The 19,766-nt window shown below is 42.7% G+C and overlaps 1 protein-coding gene across 1 annotated transcript in view; it reads left to right on the top strand.

The window, feature by feature from the left end:
• The first annotated feature begins 6,013 nt into the window (after window positions 1-6,013).
• Window positions 6,014-19,766, top strand: part of add3a (adducin 3 (gamma) a) — a 71,358-nt gene continuing 57,605 nt past the window's right edge. Inside the window, exon 1 of the mRNA XM_061082709.1 lies at window positions 6,014-6,230. The gene's annotated coding sequence lies outside the window, so the exon portion shown is untranslated. The remainder of the gene's footprint in view (window positions 6,231-19,766) is intronic.

The raw sequence follows: 19,766 nt of genomic DNA, 5'->3' as shown, positions 1-19,766 counted from the left end.
GTGCGGATGGTTTACACGTGTTCAGCTGATCTCAAGTCACTTTGAAACAACATGCCCTTGTCACCGTTCTCGCAGTTTAGATTATTCAATTTAAGGTAACCCTGGAAACACGCTCTCAGTGCCAGTGTGCATCTTGACCGTAATGAGCACCTCCTGACCTCGCTCCAGACACGGACTCATTAGCTGAAACACTATGTTTATCTCTTGTCACATGGTGTTACAGTCAACAAGGGGAATTAAAGACCACCCCCACACGTAGGCTCTGAGTCGCGACACCCCCTTGACTCTGGGGTGTCGCCCCAGGACACGAGTCGACTGAAATCGGGGAACAAACAATGGAAAAACAAGGCCATTTGTCAGGTTCACTTATCACATTTACTCACGCTTCTCCAGAGTTGTGAAGTGAGTTTTCCGACATTAAAGTCTTAAAAAAACATGGACCCTGTCAACAAAATCTGATGTAATTCTATGTTTATAACATTCAATCCACACCTGGACAGTTTTTAAAATACTTGGATTGCAATGAAGAGCAAAGAAAAAGGATCCGGTTTGACATAACCATATAAATCATTTAAAATGTGTGCATGATAATCATGAAACTCTAGTGGCTTAATAACTGTGTTGGGACTATGAGAGATACACCTATAGTATAACATTCATATTAAACACTACTCTTTAGAGCTGATTGTAAATTAGGTTCATTAGTTTGTGATGATTTCAGCAACTCGGCAACTTGCGTGAACATTTGGCCCGAATTTCCAAGCTGCTGCTCCGACTGTGAATTTAGTTGTCTGGATTCTGGAACAAATGTTTGGGAGCATTCCAACACGTACAAACACACAGACTATTCTAGCTGCCACAAACCCTTCCACTATTATGTTTTATCAACAATATGACAACACATTGTTCAGATTTCCAAACAAACCCACTGTGATACAGGCCTTAACTTCTCTCTACACCACATAGCCACTTCTCTATCGATGCTGGCCCCAGACCAACAGGTCACTACAGGCTTCTGCAGGTGAATCCCAGCTCTTCCTCTGGGGTCTTCAGGAGATTTGAGCTCGCGTCAGCAGCTACGTCTCCTGCTCTTTGCGGGGGGTGGAATGGGCTTATTTACTCTGATGCAGAGGGTTGGAGCCACAGCAGAGAAGTTTTGTTTTTGTACCAACTCAATCTGTTTTTAGGCACAGTTCTTTTTCATTATAATATATGCAGGCAAATTAAAAGAGAGCTATTGTATTGTCGTTTTATTGTTGATGCTCCAGTTGTGTGGGTATTGTTGTGTACTTGGTTGTTTTTGATTAAGGAAAGCTGCATTTTTGTCCCATGGATCAGTGAGAAGAGCATTTTTTGTGGCTTGAGAGGAGACACTTGACAATTAAAATGGACGCAGTGTCAGCACGAACTTGGTCCAAATAGTCAGGATCAAAAAACACTCTGCAGAGTAAATACTTAATAAAACGCTGCTCTTGCATCTCTGAACTTAGTGTTGACAAGGAAAATTGTGTGTCTGCTTGGGCATCGTCAGCTGTTTTGTAGAATTAGTGTTAAGATGCCAACTTTCTTTTGCCTCTAACTCTCTTTGAGATCTCTCATTGTAAATGTCTGTATAACATGTCACACTGTACAGCTTCATATTTTCATGTCCCATTGGATGTTTGACCCTCTCTGACGCAGCACGGTAACTCATTTCTCTGGACTGTGAAGTGTGAGAGGAGAGAAGAGAATGTCTGTTGTTGTTTTGTGGTTAATATCCACACCACTACATTTAGTTTTAAAATGCATCACTGTTGACACCCCCTGTCCACACGACTCCAGACTTTTTGAGAACCTATAATGAAGATGTTTTATTTTGAACTCTGAGGAAACAAAACCCCCTTTTCCACTTATCAAAAAACTCCCACTAAACTCCCACTAACAGCCGGCGTTTGTCTGCAATGGGAATGGATACATTCAACGTGCGCTCTCCGGTCTAATGACTTTGCTGTAAACACAGGTTTTTATCGCCTCCGGCTCAGATCAGCAGTGATGGAAACACGACACCCGTGTGAATTTACTACTTTCTTCTTCTCTATTTTGATTGTCTTGACGCCTCACCTTTCCCGCTGCAAAATTATGCCAGGCATATTGAGATATCATATAAGCTGCATATAAATAACCATGAACATTAATGTACCTATTGTTTTTACCATTTGGGAACAACATGAAACAGGAATAATATTTATTCATGAATTTATTGTTTTTCTTTTTTCATATCATTGTAAGATGCAACACTTGAGGCGAGAAAGATCCTCAGTTGCAGGTACTTCATGTTCAATGTCACCAACGCACCAGGGGGGGAAATGGGGACCTCCTCAAGTGAAAATGAAAAAGGAGTTAAACACCTTTTTGCGGGTTTACCAGCATTTAAAGAAAATCCTGTGTATACCTTCTAATGTCGGTGTAAAATATGTAAAAGTAATAATTCCATCTCATATTGGGTCCAAGAAAATACACTCCTGATCTTATTTTTCAACGTGGTTGTTTTTTGTTTGTATTTTTTGTAACCAACTGCAAAGTAGATAGTCTCCTCCCTGTTTACACGAGTAAACACATGCGTAGTGCATGTGAATGGTCACATGATGTACGTTTTCAGGTGTGTTTGTGCTTTGAGCTGATGAAGTCAGACAAATGGACAAGCTGCTGATATTCAGCCTCAGCTTGTGTCAGTGTCCATCAAATCATACATGCAAACGCGTTGCTGTGCAGTTGCTGAGTCTGCGGTTTTGAGATGACCAACATTATGTCTGGATCTATTAGTGGAAGGAGACTGACACACAAAGCACGTGATGATTTGTTGATTCATGTGTACACACACTAACAAGCTGCAGATTCACATCTCTACACTGACTTTAAGACTCACTCTGCTCCACACATACCATATAATTACCCACCAGGGTGAGTGCTTTTTAACATGCACTATACATACAGCATTTACCATTCACAAAGTGCCCTCCGCCATCTTTCTCTCCTTAAAGGTGGCATTGTAGAAAGGTACAACTAGCAGTCTCACTCATAAATAATCTAGACATGCATCCCTTTTTAACCCGTGGTGAGTGCCGGGCCCCTGCACATTTCACTCAGATATGTGCTAATGTTAGACCAGGCCTCCAGCTCCAGCTCTGCCGCAGGAGGCCAGAGGCCGAGGTTTATTCTGGGACAGGTATGAACTGTCGCCGGGAGCTGGAGGGATGAGGTCCTGGATCCTATGTGTGTAATGAATGCATGTGTGCCGTGTTTGGATCTGAAGTGGGATCATGACGGTGAGCTCCATGCAGGAGGACTACACAGGTTTGTGGTTTGTTTGCAAGCATGGGCCATTACATCTTGTTTGTAGGGCTGCCATAATTGATTATTTTGATTTACTAATGAAGCCAACGATTGTTTGCCCGTGTGTTCTTGTAGTACGTATTCTGTAGCTCTAAAATTGCAAAAAAGCTCTCACCTCCTTTCTTTCTTTGTTTTGGGTTAACCTCCATGTTCAATGGTCACAGGTTTGGGGTTTTACTGGAAGCACGGGCCGTTTGCTGACAGATACAAATGACTCCACACAACGCTGAGGCTGCTTTTTATTTCAGTGCATTTAGAACATGCAACAACTTCACAGTTTTCCATGTGAGAGACTCATGTTCCTCTGACCTGAGGAGGGAATGTTCCTCTCATCATATATACCCAAATGCAATATTCAAGATTCAAGAACTTCATTGACATTGTGGAAACACAACAAAATTAGTGTTTGGAGTTTGCCTTTCAATTTTTTTCACATATTTTTCAAATTGGGCCCGTTAATAAAGATTTACCAAGGAGATATGAATAATAAGCAACTATATAATATTATATTAGTTTAAGTATAAAATATAAACAAGTCGAGGTAATAAGGGTGCATAAAATATCAATAAAGTGATATACATGCATTTGAGTGGGATCAGCAGAGAATCCCATTCACTTTAGCTGTTTCAAGGCATAAGCTCGGGAGATGTCCGCAGAATTGGGTCCGGACTTCCTCTGGAGTTTGCCTTTCACACATGAACAATGGAGCAGGAGATGAATAATTGATTCTGAATTGGTTTGGGCTCAGCTGGCTCACTTGCTTTTGGGCACCACCATGTATTTTTGCTTCCTCTAATTGTTGTCAGCCTTGTTTCTCTGCCGGTCAGCAATAAATCCAAGCTCTAATCCTACACAATTAAAATTTCATTTTAGATTTTTTTTTTGTTGTTGCCCTCACTAACCATAAATTGCAGACACAAGTTATGTCAGGCGATGCCCCTTTTTAATTCCTCTAAACATTGCTCTGAGAAAACTGAGGCCTCTTGCAAAATGTTTCAATCTTCTTACAAGCTGCTTAAAACCCGCCACTGCAATAATGCCCACAAAACACTTCAATGGGACGGCATGGCTTTCAATAAAGCTGCTTTCGGACATGCACTGAATGTGTAAACGCAAATGTCCGAATAAGGCTCTCCGCAGGAATGACAATAAAATTAAAATACAAAATATGTCCAGGTGAAAAAGCCTGTGCCACACACTCCGAAGATGTCTGTGTGTTAAGAAAATCATGTGATCTCCGCAGCGGAGTTAATACGTCACTTCCTGCCTCTGCCTGCTGCACTCGGCTGCTCCACTTTTAGCCTGAATAATGGAGATGATTTGATGCTGAAAGCGTCTGTGCAGAGAATCTCCTACTGCGTTGTGCATGTGTGAAAGGACAACTCTGGTTAAACTCCATATCCAAATCCCTCCGGATTTTACCTGCAGTTCATGTCTGAAACGGCTTAAATCATGAAGGGAAGGAGGCGGGCTGAAATGGCTCCTCGGTTGAACTTTGCATGGACAGCCTGGTTAGTGACTCAGCCATTCACATGCTAATTTAATGTCATTCCCCTGGCCTCTTTTTATTTCAACCCAGTTAACAAATTGACGTTATCACGACAATGTGACAGCACTGAAATGTTCTCACTTAAAAAAAACCCTATAGTCCCTGATATGTTCACCAATTAGTTATACTTAACCTTTTACCATTTTATGACTTTTAAACAAAGACATGTGAATTTTTTTTTTTTTTTTTCGCGGATTTTGCCCCGATCTGGAGGTTTTGTTAATTTACTGATGAATCAAAAGTCAGCACCTTGATATTTTGTGCTTATTCCCTCATTTTAAACTCTCATCACCTTCTTTCTTTCTTTGTTTTGGATAAATCTCCCTCCACAGTCTTGAGTGGATGGAAATGTCTCGTATGAGGAGACTGTCAAGCTGGGAAAGTGCTGGAAGTCTTTTGGAAGTGAAGTGTGTGTGTGTGTGTGGGGGGGGGGGGGGGGTGAAAGGGAGGGACCCTGGAGCCGACGACCCTCTTGTCAGACCCAGTTAAATCAAGTGGTGGTATGTTTTTTATGCCTTGCCAGAGATCTTGTGAAATTTAGCAACAACAAATTTAAGTGTAGGCGATTTGGGATTAGAATTAAAAGTTTGGTCTCAAACGAAAGGGTGGAAGGGTTTAGGGAGAGATTGGGTGGAGGAAGAGAAAGTAAAAGAGAGTAACGGAGGGAGTAAATCCAGAAAGCTTCAATCGAGGAGACTTCTTCCTCTACCCCGGTTCATCACTTTGCTGTGAAGGACGAGCCAATCAATAAGCTGTTTGTCAAGCTTTTTTGTTAACATAATATCACTGAAGCTCCCGGGGGGGGGGGGGCAAAAGACCCTGTCATCTCACCCCTGTGTGTGTGAATTTAAATTAGGTTCACCCCTCCCCCTTCCCCCCTTCAACCCCTCCACCGCCACAATCAGCAGCCAGTGAGTTCACAGTTCTCTCTCTCTCTCTCTCTCTCTCTCTCTCTCTCTCTCTCTCTCTCTCTCTCTCTCTCTTGCTCATTCCCTCTCTCTCTGCGCAGGCTGGTCGTCCCCTGCTGCAGAGAAGTTGTGCTCTCTATCAGTGTTGCTTCGCCCCTCGTTCTGCACAGATGAAGCCCAGTGGCTCCTCCTGATCTAGCGAGTGAAAGAGAGAGGAGCAAAGAGGAGGAGCGTGGAGGAAGGAGGGCAGCAACAGTTTCACACTGCTCCAGCGAGAGAGGCGTGTTAGAGCGAGGGCGAGGGACAGAGGGGCAGAGGAACTCGCTGCAGTGCAGGTGGATCTCAGTGGTGGAGAGGACGACTCGGAGGCGGCAGCTTGACCCGGATCGTCGGTTCAGCAGGTTTGTGCTGCAGCTTATTTATTAAGGATAGCTGATTGTTGATTAGTGTGTGCGTGTGTGTGTGTGTGTGTGTGTGTGTGTGTGTGTGTGTGTGTGTGTGTGTGTGTGTGTGTGTGTGTGTGTGTGTGTGTGACTGATATAATGGATGCAGTGTTCTCCACAATCCAGACTGTTATCTCACTACTTTCATTGCCTCTGTGCAGCTGCCACATTTTCTCGGAGCTGACAGCACTAAGTAAAAAGTACACAAATCTGTGTGGATCTCATGCATGCTTTCAAAGCTGAGGCATAGATTGTGTTATTTATTTTTTTGGGGCGGTTTTTATTTGCAGCATGTGCAAAATGTTCAGGCCAAATGAGAAAGTTTTACCCTGCCAATAGGGAACGGAAGACTTTCTTCTGCCGGTTGCTTCGTGCTAAATGAAATACCAGAGGCCCTTTTCCCTCCTTTCAGATCAAGGGTTCTTTTACCACGGAGAAGAATAGAGCTGGGAGCCGTGAATGGGCCCGGGACGGCTCTCTGTGTGCAGAGGAGAGGTGCCGCCCTCTCAAGTGTCAGCATGCTCAGTGGGGAGGGGGTGGGGTATTGCGGCGGGGGGGTGCTGGGTTTATTTCATGCGTCTGGGCCACATTGATGTGTGACGTGCTACCTGTGTTTAATTCTCCAACTGTTTAAAAATGAGCATTGAGAGTTAAGTGTTTTAGTTTCTTCCCCCGTCCGGTGACTCCTGTTCCACTATTTACGCCCCCCCCCGAGGGAAAGGAGGATACGTCGGGTACTTTAGTCGATCTGGCTTTTCACAGGTGTCTGTTTACTCACGACGGACCACAGATAAGGAGACGATTCTATTTCTGACCGTTGTTTTCTGGGTGTTCCTATCGAAGGCCTCCTTCCATGACATGCTGATAGGAAACTGCGGTTGGGTTACTTGTTGGATTCTGCTGCTCACAGTTCATTTAGTTTTTCTGTTGCTTGAGGGGTTTTGCATGATCAAGGATTTGCGTTCCATGTCTCAAAGGTTTTCTTTACTTCTTTAACCTCGATTCAAGAAGTTTTCACCATTCCGGCCAAATCAGCTGCGAACTCAACACAATCTTTGCGCCAATCAGCTGTTGCCTGAAGACCGATAAGGCTCTGTGGACAACGGGTGACTCAGTCCTCCGGCTTACACTGTGTACAGTCAGACGAGTCCAACCAGGTTGGATGTTTGACCACAGAAAACACAAACAGCTATACTCTTTGTAGGTGTTTCAGCTCTACGGTGACATGTTGGCTTATCTCTTGCATCATCTATTTCTATATGAATGCACATAACCTGCATTCTGGTCAGGCCTGGTCAAAGGTGATTGGTCTCAAGCCTCCCTCTCTGTCATCTGACTTTATTTACTGATGAGATCAGCTACACAACCTTCTAGCCCCAGGCGAGTAGATCCTGACTTGCTGTCATGTTTGTTTGCTCTGTGCTGACGGATTCACTGCGGTGACACCTGCGTCCATGAGGCTGTCCCCTGAAGACAGTGACCCCCCCCTTAAATCTGTCCTCCTTTGTTGTGGCAGTACTTTTCTTTTGTCTTTACCAAGATACACTTTCCTCTCCAGTTTGTTTTCTCACTACAGCTGTATGTTGGAGGATATTGGATCTTGTCACCATCAAACTTCGCATTGCTCACTTATTCTGATGTGTTAATGAAATGCACCATCTGTACCTTCATTATGTGATACTCTTGCTTTGCAGATGTGAAACCGAAGAGCATTCTGTTTTGTAACTCTGTCAGAAGTGGAGTACGCTGCTTCCATGGCGCTGGTTGACATGGTGATGGCCTTGGTCCTCTAACAAATCCTGAAATGGCTCATGGCAAATATTTGTCCAGAGATCTTTAACAGAGAGATATTTTTCAGAGAAGCAATAAAACAGGGGACTTTTGCAGAGAGCCTTGTTTGGTCTTCATCTTTTTGGCCATTCTCTGAGGTTTTCTCATTGTTTCAGGAATGACTCAGATCGCCGGCTCCTTGGAGAAAATCGCTGCTTCAGGCCGAATGATTTGCAGCCCTGCTGGCCTTGATTTCCTCTCCCAAGGAGATGTTTGTATCTCTCTGAATTCAACACCGCATGCCTGCTCTCGGGGTCAAGGTCTGAGATGCATCGTTGTGGCGAATGAAGATAGATTTCTCAGCGTTACATGTGACGTATCGCTCTTCGAACTTGCACGTGTAATTCGATAACATTTTAGAAGTAGCCAAAGGAAGGTAGTTTTCCCCACATGCAGAGTCTGAGGAGGTGAACACAGAGCGCTTCCATGGTGAAGTATGGTCCCTCTCTCTCAATCAACCCCAGTGACCTAAGCACCTCTCCAACTCTTCTCCTTATGTTTCCACTTTAGGAGGGATGATGGACTGTGCAGCAACTTTCAAACAGAGATCCTGCTCTACTGCAGTTTAGAAAAACCTCTCATTTGGCCAGCTCTTGTTTATACTTAAGCAGACAAAACAGGTGTGTGTGTGTGTGTGTGTGTGTGTGTGTGTGTGTGTGTGTGTGTGTGTGTGTGTGTGTGTGTGTGTGTGTGTGTGTGTGTGTGTGTGTGTGTGTGTGTGTGTGTTATAAAAAGACAGGAAGGGGTGTGTCTTATCATCCAAGAAGTGGGTGTTGCTCCTCATGCTAACTTGTGTTGTAAATCACTGTTTTAAGTAATGGTACTCTGGGTTTGTGACTCTGTGTGTGTGTGTGTGTGTGAAATAACTTGGCTAGCCTGCCTGCGATTATGTCATTCAACATGGTTTCCAGCTGTCGGAGTCAGCTGCATTTAATTTTGCTTTCAAGAGAGTCATCCCCAAGTTGTGTGTGTGTGTGTGTGTGTTTTTAAATTTGTCCTAAATCGTTTGCATAAAAATGCACACTCAATAAACTCTGTAGTCATACGCTGGCCCACAGAGTGAAGAAATTATAGCCGTCAGTTACTGGCTGATAAAAGCTCGGACTCTTTTTTTTCCCTTCCTCTTTCATGATTGGGATTTGGGTCTGACGGAGCGCTGTGGTCCAACTCTTAAGTTAAACCAAATGTATTCGGGCCGGGTCCCACTGAGTGGCTTAAATGTGAGTTTTGACAAAAGGACGGCACACATTACAGATTTAACGCAGGTGCACACGTGGGGCTCCAAACTCTCCACGATCGGGTTTCTTTGCAAACTTTGAACTTGCAGTGTTGAAGTGGATGACGTGTTGCAGTCGTGATAATTTTGTTTATTAAGCAATGAGTTCTTAAGAAGTCTGATATTTCCATGTACAGGGCAATATCCTCGGTTTTCTTTCAACGTTCTTGTTGACATAGACTGATTGACTGATTGTTTTCTTCTCCTACATGGGACAGGTCGGTTACTTCTCCTCTTAAAAGAGACTGATGCTGGAAGGATGCATTGATGTTTGATTTACTGAGGACTAGGCCTGTCGCGATATGCAATAAATCAATTAATTGCGCGATAAATTAAAATGAGCGATAATTTTTTGCCGGCTGCAATAAATTCAGGGATTAAATTTTTCCGTCGCTATGACGGATGTCCGTCAACTCCGCTCGCATAAGGCTAAAAATGAGATCGATGCAGATCCCATCCGGCAGTCGGCCGCGGCTGCCGGTGGACAGACTCTTGTCTCCGCGCTGCCCGCGCCCCGCGTGCATCAGGGCTCCCGTGCAGGTGTGGGAGGATCTCCTCGCGAGCCCTCTCCCTACGCTGGCTGGCCCCCGCCGGGCGCATTTCCTCCGTGGTGCGCCGCGACGGCTCCGGGGCAGGCTTGGAAAGGCTCGGGGCGGGATGAACGGAGACCACGGCGAGAAAGGTTTCACAAAAGCGTTCGGGGGGACGAAGGCGGGCGGAAGCCTGCTTGCGACAGCCCCAGCCGCGGAGACACGGGGGTCTCCGAGCGGTCTGACACAGGGGTCTCCGCGGAGACACGGGGTCTCAATTGGCTCAGGCACCGGAGTCACGAGTCAGAGTGTGTCTGTTTTGTATTTATTTTTATTTATTTAAGTATAGTGTAAACTTTTGTTAACAGTTCATATATTATTCATAGTTTTAAGTTAAAAAGTTTTTGTATTTATTTATATTTATAATCTACTTTAAACAGTTCATATATTTGGCAATAAAAAAGTCTTTCTTAAATGTCTTCCAGATGTCCAGTTACAGTGTTCTTTAAAAATAAAAGTTTATTGATCTTCGAAAGGGTGTACTTGCATTATTATGCCATTATCATTATATAAGTTGAAAATGGTGTCAAAACGGCAATATTATCGCTTATCGCAATAATTTCTGGGGCAATTAATCGCACAGAAAAATGTGTTATCGTGACAGGCCTACTGAGGACCTCTCATGCATCTGCAGTCAGTTTTGGATTGATATCTGAGAGGGTGTTGAGACAGCATCTGTGCTAGAAAGAGAAACTTTCCTAACTCTATCCATTGCATACTCCTCTGGTTGATAATATTGGTTAACTGGCTGAATACCAATTGAAATGTCTGGTGGTTCTGCTCGTGACCCACAGTAGTCAGACCCTTCTAATCCCGGGCACCCAGTTGCTTTCAACCACAGTGGGTTGAGGCTTCTAGGTTGAAACCAGGATTGCCTTCAACTTCTCTCCACACTTGTATAGATGGTTCTGGCCAGGTCAGAGTTCATGGGAAAGCTCTGCTGAACTTGTCTTGACCAAGTGACTGGATCTGCTTATATGTTTCTCATGACTCGTTACTAAATTGGATCTCACAGTTATTTTTCGAAAGAGAAGACTCAAACTACACCTGTTGGACTTGTGCTAATAGTCGGTAAGTAATATGTTTCCGTTTCTGGTCGGCTACCAGGACCAAATAGCAATTCTTTAAATGTTCTTTTAAACTTGTATCTGAATAATAGTTATATTTATATAGTTAATACTGACAGTATAATAACTTCCTGCCTCTGTCTGCTGCACCCGGCTGCTCCACCTCTCACCTGAATAATGTGGAGGATTTGATGAAAACACGTCCGTGCAGAAAACCTCCCGCTGTGTTGTACATGTGTGAAAGGCAGACTGTGGGTAAACTCCATTGCCAATTTTTCGAATTTTACCCAGAGGTCAAGTCTGGAAACGGCCTATGAGTTAAAGTTTCCACCAAATGAAATAGTTAGCAATATTTACAGAAACCACCATGACTCAGGCGGTGCACCAGGAAATTTCTCCCCAGCAGTTATGAACAACCTTTACTTTCCATTATGCTGAAGTTCCTTTTGGGCTCACGTCATTTTTCATCTGTACATATCACTGTACATAAATCTTAAAAGTTGTATTTCACCTTTGACCTTTAAAGAAAAAAATTGAATCTCCAGATAAAGCTTGTAATGGGAATTTCAACGAAGAATGTGATTCCACATTAATTTGGATGCAGCTTCCCTCCTTGTCTTGTCATTCAGAATAACAGACGGTTGCTGAGTCACAGACATAATCTTGTGTCTCACACTAGATCAGCTGGATTTAGGGGGAAAGGTTTTGTTTGTAAGAAAACTGGAAAAAGACGTTTGTTAGCATTAGTTATTAATGTTGACGAAATCTGCTCAAATAAGTATCTACTCTGCAAGGGATTCAAATTGAAGACATTTTAGTTTTTCTTGTAGAAGTGCTTGGTGAGCTAAGGTGTTTTATGAGCGTTTTATTGCAATGGTAAAGGCCCTATTGACTTTCACAGTTGCTATAAAATGCCATATTAAGCGCTAATTTCTCAATAATAAAAACGTGTACTTTGAGCTTTGCGAAGAAAGTGAGAATTTCAGAGAAAAATAGGAATTTTTCGAAGAGTTATCAGTGTCTTCCAGATGACAAATTTGTCTGCAGGGATTGGAAACTGATCTGCTGTGTGGCAGGTTCAGGGATTGCAAAAGGGAGGATGGGGATAATGCTTTAATTTCTCTGACCTTGTCAGTTCCTGCATAACTGAGAATCATGCAAACCAGCTAGAAGCACACAGGTGCAAGCTTACAGTTCATCCATGGGAAATGCTGCAAAACCCCTGCACAGAACCTTGTTATTCAAAGTTCAAAAACTATGATTTCATCATTTGGTGGTAAAGATTGACTGTCCTGGCAAATATTGAATCTGTTGGTAGAGAGGCTGAGAACACAACCATCCAATTTCCCCCTGAATCTCTTTCTCTTTTTTATCTATCATTCCTTTCTTCCTTCCCTCCCCCTTCCTTAACTTAAACCTGGAAGTAATTTATGAAGCCAGGATGGGGTTTCTCCCGTCCAGCGGTAGATATGTGAGTAGACCTCAGTGAGTAGGGACTTCAGTTTGACATCCCACACCTCCCATCAAGGGGATTGCATCAGAGTGGAGCTGGAACCAGCTGTGGTTTGATGTTTGGCTTTAACCAAACAGTTACTAAAGAAGAGGCTGTGCCACAGTCTTTTTAACAGAGTTTCCCGTAGGTCATTAAAAAGAAAATGTGCAGTTTAAGTCAGTGGTGTTGGCGTTAAGACCCACTAGATGTTACAAGAAATATGGGGGGCGGGTTTGGTAAACACACTGTTCACTGCAAACCTAAATGTTCAGCTTTATTGTGTTGTATTTTAATAACTTCAGCCAGTCAAGGAAAGCCAGAAGGTGACTCTCAGGATGTTTAATAAGATGAATACCTTCATGGCTTTATTGTATATTTGGTCTTTTGTCTTTTTGAGACATTTTCAAATAGTTTGTACTCCTTCTAGGTATATTTCAAATGGTTGAACCTGCTGTTTCTAGTCTGGGCATAGCTAAAAGAAATAAATCACCGATTCACCATTGAGGGAATCGAATCCAACATTTCATTCAAAGTTCTCTCCAAGTTTCAGTCTAAGGCTTTGTCCTCTTTTAGTTTCCGTTGGTTCCCGCTCACTGTGAATCCTGTTATTCTTTAACTCGTATCTCAGCTGTAAAATAAGCTTCCTCTTCTTCCTGTCTGGATTGGAGCCAGGAGATGATCAGTTTGTTCTCTCGTTGTACTCACTTATCTCAGGCTCTGTTATCAGGTTTGCTGGAAACACTGCGGGTGGTGGCGGGAGGGAGTTGTAAAGACAGCATGGACCTGAGCACTACAAGTATAAGAACGGAAGGTGGGGGCGGTCTGTGGTTCCACAGTCCAAAATGATCTAACCCTTGTGGGCTTGAAGTTGGAGAACACATCCCAGATGCCTTATGCATGACAGAGGACAGGGTCCAAAGGGGGAGCGAAAACAGAATTTGTGTGAGTGTGTGAGTTTCAATAGTTTTGGCAAGACGGAATGATGTATCGATTTCATGGGCTGAGGGTCACAACCCTGTAGATGGAGGTGCGGATTGACAGGGGTGGGGAAAAGACCAGTGAATGAAGGGAGAAATGAGTGATTGATTTGGGAGTGTGTGTGTGTAAGCGGTAGTAGATGTTATTAATCTCTTTTGCTTTCCCCTTACATTGTCATATCCTCTGCAGCTGGTCCCGCATAACACAGGAGATCAGAAATCTAAACAGTGCTCCTGCCAGCGGGTTCCCCAACTCTGACACGTGTAATATAGCAAATGTCTAATGTTGTAATGGGGCGCTAATGAAGGTGATGGGAAGGTCAAGCTGTATAAAACTGCACAGATGTAACGCAGCCTCATGTTAAAAAGATTGGTGTGTTGAGTAATGATCCCATTCATTTCAAAAGTTAGAAACTGTGGTGTTAACTTGCTACTGAAGGCATTGGTTCGTCTTTTGTTCCTTGCAATGCTCAAGTAAAAAAATAAAATAGAAATAGAATAAAATAGAATATCAAAAAATTTTAAATAGAAAATAAAATGTATATATCTAAAGCAAATATATATACAGTTCAAGCTCAAGAAAAATAGAGCAACAATAGTTAAATTGTGTGACAATAGATCAATTGTGTGTATAGTGCAAATATGCAAAGGTGCTGGTTTGGAGGAGTTATATTTATATATATATATATATATATATATATAGAGAGAGAGAGTACAGGAGTATAGTAGTATAGGAGTATAGTAGTTATATCTTACTTTTGATTTGGCACATTGCTGCCATCATAGCAAGTATTCTTATATTACATTCTATTTTTTTATTAAACAGTAAGATGTGTGTTTCAGTTGAAACTTTAATTCTGCCTTTTTACATCATAAATTTGTCTATATAGCTTCTTGTATGAGAAAGCTCCAGCCCATTTGAATCCTGCTCAACACTTCAAAGGATGTTACTTGGCCCGGTCTCCCAACGCTCGTCATCCGTGCTGCGTAACTGACTTGTTTGGAGGCCGCTGCTTCCCTCACACTGCCTGGGGTTTGGCAGGTAAAGAACCCCGAGTTATGGAAGTCATTAAAATTCCTTGAGAACATGTGGACACTTGTTTATTTTTCCACCCAGCCTGGGAGGGTGGAGAGCTGCCAGGACGCTGCACTGTCCTCTCAGCAAGTATAGAGCGTGGACTGGACAGTGTGTGAGCGCGGAGGAAGGAGATGAAAGACAGATGAGGGGAGAGGGTTGGAACGAGTGAGGCGGAGGACAGACGGATTGAGGGACCGGGGGGATGGAGGGAGAGCGGAAGTGGCTGAAAGACGGAAACGGAGGATGCGGGGATCAATGGAGAGTATAAGTGAGAGGAGGGAGAGAGACTAGACAACATCAACTGCATGCCACACAAAGAGTTGCAAAATGAACGTTGAGGTTTCAGTGAGCCGTACAAGAGGAGGATTAGAGACGGATGGGTTCACACACAGGCTGGAGGCGAGAGAGGAATGGAGAGAGGGAGGGATGCAGAGAGGGACAGAGTTGTAGATAGATGAGGAAAGCTTCAGTTTGTCAAACTCAAAAACACACTTTATGCAAACTTTAAGACCTCTCGTCAAATAAAGTGGTTATTGCTTTAAAGAGCCTTACAATCACAGAGATTGCAACCATTTGAAATACAATTTCAACTGTAAATTTTGTTACATGATGAGTTTTTAACTTTTCTCTTTCTGTTCAGAATATTTTGCTCGTTGCTGTTGCAGTAAACTAAGATATACAATTATTTTTTAAGACACAATGACGCTACTAACTGGACAATCAGACTGTTGAAGCCATCCAGCATTGTTGGCCGTTCATGAGAGACCTCCGATGGCATCATGGCAAGTTAGTTCCTCCATGTGCAATTCAGCTGCACATCGCCCACCAACTACTCATAATTCCTCCTTGCCTTCATTTTAAATGTGGAAAGATCCCTTCATGCTTCCTTTTGAACACCAGACCTTTGGAAGTCTTGCTGAGATGGTGGGCGTTTTTATTTGATTGGTTAAACAGAAGGTATGAGTTTAATGGAATATTGGTGTGGGATGTTAACCCAGGGAGAGCACTTTTTTATGTATGAGTGTGTGTGTCGCTGACAAAAACCGAAGCGCCTGGTCTGTGAGGGTTTGCCAAGAAAACGTCTGTAGCCAGAGGAAGGGGCCTCACAGTGTTCCATCAGATACCTCTGTCACCGCCTCAAGTTCAAAGACTTTAAGTCTCCATTTCCTTGTATCTAGTGACCCCATCTACCATCTGACTTTAAAGTTGCTTGATTATCTACAGTCAGGCCAACTGCTGTGTTGTGCTTCCCACTCTGTCCCCAATTTTCGGTCATATTCATCTCTAATAACCAGAGATTGTGGATGAGGAGATTGTAAGGACTACTCCGGGGGAGGGGAAGGAGGGATGAAGATGGTGCTGTCAGCTTTGGAGGATGGAGAGCCTGAGGGAGTAAAAAGGGAGTTGTGGAATTTCATGCTGCATAGTTGTGGTATCGCCTTGCGCAGATGAAAAATGTATCAAAGTGATCTTTCTTGGTACTGATACTCCCCTCATCGTAAACCAGGAGACAGGGATTGCAGCAACAGGCCTTCAGTGAGGTCATCCTCCATCTCCTTCTCTCTTATTCCCCCTTTTTTCTTTCTTTTTCTGTGCATTTTGTGGGCGTTTGATCATTTCTCATTGAAAGTGACACTGCAACGTGGACTCTTGGGGGGGATCCCTGGCATTTACCTGCTTCACCAACAAATCAGTGGCTAATTGAGAACTAACATGAGACCTTACATTTGCCTCCTAGGTCAATGTACCCTCCCCAAAGGTTGTGGCCTTTGACATAGATTCAAGTGTCCAATTCCAGTTTAAGTTATTACAATACATGTCTGCAAAGCTGACACAACATCAGACATGACATCAGTGCCTCGGGTCAGCTGCATTCCTTAATACCAATGACGTGAAGTTGGGATGTTTAAAATAACAGCAGGGTATTATAAATTAAAACTATTACTTGGAAACACATGTCCAACAGTTTACTGAGGTTGGCATCTGGTTGCATGAGGATATTTAAAAATATGAACACATTTCCACTCCAAAGTTCATCTTGAGTTTGTAAAGACAAACTGGAAATATCATCCAATTGTGCTGAAGTTGGCAAATACAACATAATCATCAATCCGTCAAAGAGTTTTTCAATGTGTAGTCCAGGAGATGAGGCATTCCATTCAAGGTTTTTCCTTTTTCTTTTTTTATGAAGAGGTCAAGGAAAAAGATTATACACATTTGTATCAAGAGTTCCAGCTTGAACTGTAAAGGCATCAGTGTGTGAAATGTCTCATCCAATGGGTGAATTGTCAGAAACCGTGAATCCAACAATCATTCCCCAGGTTCAGACTCCATAGATCTGCAAAACAGTTATTGAATATATATAGAGGAGGTGAACCATGATGGTGCAGTTTTTAACTACCTTAGTTTCAAATGTGCCCAGTCAGAGGAAGTATGGGTATGTTATCTTTACACAGTTCTTAAAGTCACAGTACCACACAGTGGTTTTAAAATCGTACATTGAAGAATCTAGGCCTTTAACCATAGGAAGTAATTGCTTCAATGTCAACGATTATCTTAATTAACACTAAAACCCCAGCTTCTATGGTATTCATTGTAAATCCACTGCACAAGCTTAAGTCGAAGTTTGACCCAGGTGGACTTTTGTCTCTATAAAATGTGTTTGTCTCTTGATTCATCTCAGTTTTAGATATGAGAGATTCTCAGACAACTGAGCTGAGCCAATTTGAGTTGACAATGACGCACAGTGACAAGCTGTACAAGTTCCTAGCAACCATTAGCCTGGAGGAGTATTTCTTGAATTAACATCTGAGTAATCTTTATCCCAGCGGGAAAAAGATCAGACTTCTAAGCCTGAAAGTTGAAAAGATAATCCCTAGTGCTTTATGATCCTCCATCAGTTGTGTAATCCTTTCTTGGCCTGCGTTGCTCTTATTCTACCTTTTTAAAGGCCTCCCTTTCTACAGTGGCTTTGAGATATCTGTCACTAGATGTTTTGTGGGACCCGACGGGTGTGATGGATAACTGGAGAATCGAAATATCCGCCTGTCAACCTGCCAAGTAGATTAAAGAGCTAGAAGGGGTTTGAGACAAGTCAGGTGAACATCATGAGTGACCACTGATGTGTTCAGAGCTTGAACATGTCTTGTGGCCTTAAAATAAAAATAAACTGTCAGTATTTTTCTTCTGTAAATGAGATTGGTGAAGCTCTTGAATGCTACACGAAAGCTCCATTGACATTTGATACGTGGTATCAAATTATGACTGTCGAGAGATGAAGAGATGATGCAACAAAGATCCATCACCAGACTCAAACCCAGCTTGTTATGCAGTTCAAGGTTAGGGCCTTAAAACATTGATAGCTTGGATTTGAGTTAACTTTTTTTTTACACCCTGGCAGTTTAGAGGTGAGCAGATATTTCCCAAAGCTACATCTATATAAAATCTTCCAAAAACAATTGTCTTAGACTATCACTGCATATACAACTGAAGAGGAATTTGGAGTTTCAGCTAGGAACTTGTTTGAGGAACAGAAGTTTTTAGCACATTTGATTCAGCACTCAGCTGTTGCAGTTGTCACTTGGTACAGCCTTGCCTCAAAGTTGTCCTTCCTGATTGCATCACTAGGTCTCATTGGTGACTGTGAGTCATACGACACACTGCTGCTCAGGAACAATACGTTGCCACAATAATACGCTGCTTCTCTTTGGATATCCTTTAAGCTCTTCCTGATCAGGAAGGATGGTAGTTAGTGTGTGAGTGTGAATGTGAAGGTTGTGTGAGGAAACAGCTGGACATGCTCGCACATGTACATGTTCACACAAATCACTCATCAACATCTGGACAGCTGGTAATGAAGACGAATTTATTTACAGAATTAGAAAGAAAGACGTATGATTGTGCCCCTGAAAGCATGAGTCTGCTTTGGACAACATGTGATAGCGGGAACATTGCATTTTTCCCCATACACCCGACAGCCACAGACACTGAGTTGCTCTGAGAAAATTGTGATTTCACAGTATTTGACACGGTATCACTTAAGACCCTGATGTGCTATTTAAATAGTTACAGCTACATTAGATGTCTTGTTGAATAAAGTATTGGTGGAATGTCTTCCAAAAAACATGTTATCACCATTCACAATCTTAACTGCAATCTTTCTTCTTGTAGAATTTAAAACGCGATAAGACACCAACCGATCAGACATCTTGAATTATCCACGGCTTTTAATGGCACCATATCCTTTTTACAATAGAATGCAACCTCTTCAGTTACCTGTTTCCACTGTTAGGAGCTTTTATATTTCGGGACCTCATGTGAGACAGATGAGTCGGATTCTACAAACCTGAGTGAAATACTCTGAAGTTATCTTGACTAGATTTGTACCTTCAGAAGTGCCATCATCATTCAGTTGGTTTGTACAATTGGATTAGTTATCAGACTGAACCAAGTGTGAATGTCAGAAAATGTTCACCTCTTAAAAAAAGCAGAATTCCTGTTCAAAGGATCACCGATTGATCACAATATTTTCTCTTTTTGTGCAAATCTGAAATTTTTCTATTGAGCTACTCTGGTTATAAGACAAGAGAACATAAACAATGGTGACATGCGAGGGGAATGTAGAGTTTGGTGAGATGGAAGTAGACAGTAGATGTTCTGTAAGAGAGTAGAGAGGCCGGAGGAGAGGAGGAAAGGGCATCTACTGTATGAGGCCAAGGATCTTGAGTCCTTTCCTCCTTCATGGTGGTCTAATTATCTAGAGATCGTATAGACAATTGAAGCCTTCTATCATGATTGTGTTGCAGGAGAGATGGTGATAATTGGCCTTGTTCGGGTTCATCTGGAGCTCTGCTGTTTCTATGTCCATGAAAGAAAAAACTAATAGAGCACGAGTCTGAAATGTCTTTGATGTTAGCAAAGTATTTCTCAAAGTTGATGAAACAACCAAAGTATATTCAGCCAATGGTCAGAGCAATCAGGACATGGGCAATTGCACATTAATGCAGGCACGACACACGAACACGCACACACTCACGCACGCACGCACGCACGGACACACACACACACACACACACACACACACACACACACACACACACACACACACACACACACACACACACACACACACACACACACTTAACTTTGGCACACTAGATTTAAGACAAAAGTTCTGACCTCTGG

The sequence above is a fragment of the Limanda limanda genome, chromosome 2, assembly GCF_963576545.1.
Source record: "Limanda limanda chromosome 2, fLimLim1.1, whole genome shotgun sequence".
NCBI classification, from domain to species: domain Eukaryota; kingdom Metazoa; phylum Chordata; class Actinopteri; order Pleuronectiformes; family Pleuronectidae; genus Limanda; species Limanda limanda.
Note: the sequence above shows the minus strand (reverse complement) of the source record. Positions and strands in the feature narration are given on the sequence as shown.